Source organism: Peromyscus leucopus, chromosome 3 (genome assembly GCF_004664715.2).
Source record: "Peromyscus leucopus breed LL Stock chromosome 3, UCI_PerLeu_2.1, whole genome shotgun sequence".
Classification (NCBI taxonomy): Eukaryota; Metazoa; Chordata; class Mammalia; order Rodentia; family Cricetidae; genus Peromyscus; species Peromyscus leucopus.
In genome coordinates this window covers 144,233,043-144,239,119 of record NC_051065.1, presented here as the reverse complement: position 1 = coordinate 144,239,119, position 6,077 = coordinate 144,233,043, and the positions used below count along the sequence as shown (strand labels likewise).

Below are 6,077 nucleotides of genomic sequence, written 5' to 3'. Positions count from 1 at the left end.
TAAGGAGGCTGTCCAAAACTGCCATAATCATTATAAATACATTTCAGTGTGATATTCTAAAAAAAAAAATCTAAATGCATAATGAAAAACACCTAAGTTTTAAATCAAGATGACAAGCCATATTGATTTTCCTCTGCCCACACTTCCCACCATTTGCCTTTTGAGGCCAGGAGTTCTCGGTCTTATTACACCCTCACTCCACGGACCCATCTGATAGGTGCTCACTAAAAAACCTGAATGGGAGGAATACATGAATAGGCAGATACACTGAGAGCACACAGCTTTAGCTAGAAAATGCTTGGAGAACGAGTGCTCCTAATCAGGGCATGAAAGAGCCCCTTTCATCCGTTGAATCAAGTGGTGAATGAGGTGCATGAATGATTACCGCTAAGTCAGCTCCGGGTTCTGAGCCGCCTCTGTGGAGTGCCAAGTTTTCTTGTCCAGGCAGCAAGGCTCAGCGGTCCTAAGACCCCTTTGGCTTTCTGCCACAGCGACACTCCCGAGACAGACAGATCCCTTCCCCACATGCCCCGCCCCCTGCTTACAGTAGCTGTGAGTAAGAGGACCGGAAGCTGACAGCGAAGCCCTGCGCAGCTGTGGGAACCCAGTGGATAGGTGCCTGTTGATGGCTGGGCCACGAGATAACGCCCGGTTCCTGTCACCTTTGGTCCTCTGCTGTGGTTTATGGTAAGCATTTCTCTTTTGGCCAACAAACAGTTCTAGGAACCAGGGGGAACACTTAATCCTTAGGGCTGGGAAAAAACCGACAGATGCTGGCGGGCTGAAATGTTCCCTTCAGGCTGAACCCACCCCGAACATCACTGCAGTCCGAGATGTCTTTAGGCTGCTGCTCAGAGTTGCCTTGAACAGAGCATCTGTTCTGGAAGTTTCTAAGCAAAGGAGTTCCCTCAAAGACGGCACCTTTTCCTATTCAGTTCAAGCCGGCTCCTTTGTTGTCTCCCCGTGATGAGGGAGGAGGCAGAGAATAGGCACACACAGCCCCAGCAGGGACCAAACACAGAGAACAGGGCACAGGTACCAAGCAAAGACCATTGGGGTCCAAGCCCTGGCTCTATCCCTTCTTAGATATATGCTGTTGGACGAGTGACTTCGGATACTCAGTTTCCCTATCTGTAAGCTGGATGTGATCATTAAGGAGCTTCCTCATAGAGCTGTCCTGTGAATGAAAACCAAATGGCTTAGAACAGATCCTGGCCCATCAGCAACAATCAATTCAGGTCAGCCTTCTTGGAATCACAGCCCTTTATCGAATTCAAATAAGTACAAACCGGTCATCAATAACTCCAGTGGCACGATGTGTATCCTACATTACAGAATAATTTTTCACTCCTAACTCATATAAAAAAAAATAAGCCATAAAGACTGTTTCAAGCTGAGGGTAAGTTTGGAACCTAATATGCATCCATTCCCTTGCAGAGAGGCTTTCTCCCTCATCCACATCTTACTAACAGCAGAAGTTGGGATTAGGTAGTTGGACTCCTTGTTCTCCCTCATAATGTCTGCTTCCCTACACTGTCAGAATGCGTACAAAAAGGACCACTCACATAGGAGTGCTCGTATCCACAGCAGAAAAGACTCAATTAGGCATCCAATTAGGGAGCTAGGGATGTAGCTCAATGGTAGAGCACTTGCCTTGCTCAAAAGGTCGGGTTGGGGAGTGTCCTGTGTTCATCCCTAACACTGAAAAAAATTCACCCTGTGAAAAATGTTTTTTTTTTCTTGCTCTTTTGTTGGTGGGGGTAGAAACTTGGGGTGAATTACTATCTGTACCATAGGGCCTCGGGAGACACTAAAATAATGCAGACCCCCAAACAGTAAAGACCATGCTCTGCAGAGATATTTATGTCTTAATTATGTGGGTTTAAAAGGCTTCAGCTTTGTTAGGAGGCCCAAATTATAGTCTTGACCACTTAACAGGTATTGACTGTGGAACTCTGGGCAATTTCGGTCACTTCCTTGGATCTCAGTCTTTATGTGTCTAAACAAACTTACTAAAGCTTATTTCTGACAGAAACCACAGAGTTCAGGAAATGGGTCTGCATTTTATTGCTCCTATACTTTTATAAGGTGGAAAGATACATTTTGGGGGCACATAAAAATAAGTGGTGAATAGAGCTGGAGAGATGGCTCAGCAGGTAAGAGCATGGACTGCTCTTCCAGAGGACCCAGGTTCGATTCCCAGCACCAACATGGTGACTCACAACTGTCTGTAACTCCAGTTCCAGGGGATCCAACTCTTTTCTGGCCTCAGGGGGCACTGCTTACATGTGGTACACAGACATACATGGAGGTAAAGCACCCATATACAAAAAAAATGGACTTTATTAATTAAAAGAAAAAAACAATTGGTAAAGATGACAATACTTAGAATCTTTTGAGAGTGTTTATTTTTGCCATATTTTAGTGTCAAGTGACACTGGACTGTGCTCAAGGATGGAGATGGGAGAGAGCATGCAAAATATAAAACCCTGTCTTTGAACATCCAGCAGAAATCAGCTGGGGAAGCCCCTGTAAGGCAGCCAGCTGGAGTTCCCAACCCAGATGCCCCAGTGAAACAATGTCCCCTCAGGTGAGCCTTACCAAAGAAAAGAACAAACAGTAGTAGGAAGATGAGATCAGCAAATTGGGCACGCCTAAAAATCATCATATACCAACCAGGGAAGTTGAGGCAGCTAGCTGAAATTCCTGATTGAACCTTCTCTTCTCAGCTGAACTTGTGGCTTATCATTCTCACTGTAGCCCTGTTATACCACAGGGTAAAAAACAGTCTGTAGCTAGAATTTTCCTGCCTTGCCCACTGTCAGGACAAATTTTTGTCACCCACCAGTCCCATAGCCGCTCAGACCCAACCAAGTAAACACAGAGACTTATATTGCTTACAAACTATATGGCCGTGGCAGACTTCTTGTTAACTGTTCTTATAGCTTAAATTAATCTATTTCTATAAATCTATGCCTTGCCACGTGGCTCGTGGCTTACCGGCATCTTTACATGCTGCTTGTCATGGCGGCGGCTGGCAGTGACTCCCTTTCCCTTCCTGTTCCCTTAATTCTTCTCTTTGTTAGTCCCGCCTATACTTCCTCTCTGGCCACTGGCCAATCAGTGTTTTATTTATTGACCGACCAGAGCAATTTGACATACAGACCATCCCACAGCAACAGTCCCATCTGATGGAGATGGTTTGCATTCTCAAAGGCACGTGTCTTTGCCCTTGAGCTGTTTCTCTATTTTCTTCCCTCTCTGTCACTGAGTTAGAGACCGTTGCCTGGATAAGGGGACTTGGAGGACACTTGACATAAACATAAGGGGTATGAAGTGGGAGGGGCAGCCCCATTTCCAGAAATAGCTTCTCAGTGAGCTCAAGCAGCACATGGCAGCTTACCAACATAATGCACATTATATGAGGTCAAATTAATGAAAGTCAAGGGAATGTCTGGTGTTTTGATACTTTCTCTGGAGTCAGGAGCTAGAATATTTGTTCATGTGTTGTCAATCATAAAGTAGGCACTGTGTCTTCACCTGGGTATAAAGGATGATGACAGAAAGCAAAGGGGCAATGCTCAAGGGGCTTACAATACAAGGATGGAAACAAGCCATGACACAGAGCATCAGTCATCAGCAACATGTAAACGTAATGTTGCTGATGAGAGGGTTCAAAACAGTTCAGCTGTGTTGAGTGTATAGTGCAGGAGGGAAACAGAAGTCTGGCTTTGACAAGTTAACATCTCTGAGCACTGGTTTTTCTCACCTCTAAGGAGAATATCCATCTTGGCCATCTCAAGTCTAATGTCATGGACTGATGGCTTGCAGAATGGAACTCTGTTTTTCAGAGATCTGAAGGCTGGAGAGATGGATGGAGATGCCACCATGGTGAGTTCTTGGCAAGGGATTTCTTCTTGGTTGTGTCTTCAGAGAGAGTTTGAGTCTTCTCTTCCTTTTATGAAAGCCTTCATCCCTTGTAATGCCTAATCTCCTAATCTCTAATCTCCTTCGCCAAACCCAATCTTCAGATGCCCATCACATGGGATATCAAGTTAATATATGGATTTGGAGGTGGGGTTACAAGTGACAACAGTAACCAAGGCTGTTTGCTGGCGTGGTTGGGAAGACACAGAGGCAGCCATGAGCAGCACAACACGGATGCACACTGAGCTGGCTAGTTTTATGTTAACTTGACACAAGATAGTCATCAGGGAGAAGGGAGACTCAGCTGAGAAAATTCCTCCGTAAGATTGAACTTTATGCAAAATTGTAGGGCATTTCCTAATTAGTGACTGATGGGGGAGGGCCCAGTCCATTGTAGATGGTGCCACCCCTTGGTTGGTGGTCCTGGGTTCTATGAGAAAGCAGGTAGAGCAAGTCAGTAAGCAACATGCCTCCATGACCTCTGCATCAGTTCCTGCCTTCAGGTTCCTACCCTGTTTGAGTTCCTACCCTGACTTCCTTCAGTGTTGGACTACGATGCGGAGGTGTAAACCAAATAAACCCTTTCTCCCCACCACCATGCTTTTCCTCATAGTGTTTCATCACAGCAATAGTAACCCTAACTAAAGCACACACTGAGCAAGTCTGAGCATTAGCTGTTGCTGTTCTGATGTTGTATAGGCAGAAATGCTTGTGTGGGTCAAAGGTGAACCTGTGCCCTCCTCACTGAAAAATAGGGAACTCATCAAAGATCAGGAAAGTCCTCTCTATTAGTCCCGCCTATACTTCCTGCCAGACCACTGGCCAATCAATGTTTTATTTATTGACCAATCAGAGCATTTGTCATACAGACCATCCCACAGCACACATGCAACTGACAATCACCAATTACAAAATAAGGACATTCCCTTAAGTAGCCTTCCGCAGTCTCTTACAGACTGGAGAGAAAGGATGCCATGCTTGCCCTGCCACTCATCCATCCGTCAAGCCACGGGGATAGCATGTTACTGGTACATGAGACTGTAGAAGAGGCTACTGTGTCAGCCCCAACTGTGTGTTAGAATCACCTGTGGGGGTGTCTTAGTCAGTTTTCCATCCCTGTAACAAAATCTGGGAAACCAGTTTATACATAGAAAAGGTTTATTTGGCTCATGGATTTAGAGGTTTCAGCCAGTAATTGGTCATCCCAGTGCTCTGGGACCTGTGGTGAGGCAGTGTAGCATGATGGGGATTGATTGTATGGTGGAGCAAAGTCATCTCACTGTTGAGCTCCTAAAGGGAAGAAGAAGAGGCTGGAGTCCCACAGTCCCCTTCAAGGGCATGTCACTAGTGGGGCTCACAAGGTCTTACCTCTTAAAAGTTCTACCATTCTCTGGAGATCAAGCCACTAACATGTGGATCTTTAGAGACATTCAAGGTGCAAACTATAGCAGGGATGTTTTCTAAATGCTGGTCTTGAGTTCTGTTAGGCATTGCAGCTGCCCAGGGACATAATCTACAGCCTGGGTAGAGAGCAGATAATCTTTGCCAATTGCCTCATTCTGTATGCAAGAAAATTGAGGTCCTATGTGTGTGGGGGGAGGGCCACCACTTGACATGACTTCTAACTGTGAGGGTCAATGCTGTCTTCCAGGCTTGCAGGAAGTCCATCTGGTCCCCACATGTGAACTTCAAGGATGCATTGGAACAGCCCTCGATTTTCCTGTAATTACATCATAATGAGTTTCAACTTTCCCTTTGGGCTCAAGAGAGGGCTGGAATGCTCCTGGCATTCCACTATTTTCCCTTCTATTTCCTCTCAAGTCATCTTGATTTTGTTCAACCCTCTGCACATGGAAGAGAAAAAAGAATTATACTTGTCATTATTTTATAGATCCCCCCAAAAATAAAAATTGAAGCACTCTATATTTCCTACCTTAACTTACATCTCAGAGACAAAGGTTTTGGCAAGTATGTCTTTACTAACTTAATCAAGTGCTTGAGTTTTTCATTAAAAGTAGAGCAGATCATTACATGATTTTTAAGCTTGACTGAACTCTTTAGAATGACCAAGATGACAGAGTCCCTCAGAAGTGGTCAAATACACAGAAGAGAACTTACACACCCAAGGCAAGATAGCTTATTGAACAATC

General features: G+C 45.0%; 1 long non-coding RNA gene across 1 annotated transcript; it reads left to right on the top strand.

Annotated features, from left to right (window-relative positions):
- Nucleotides 1-578: 578 nt before the first annotated feature.
- Nucleotides 579-5,848, top strand: LOC119087560. Its single transcript, XR_005091023.1, has 3 exons — nt 579-687; nt 3,777-3,891; nt 5,579-5,848. It is a non-coding gene; the product is annotated as an uncharacterized LOC119087560 (long non-coding RNA).
- Nucleotides 5,849-6,077: the final 229 nt, after the last annotated feature.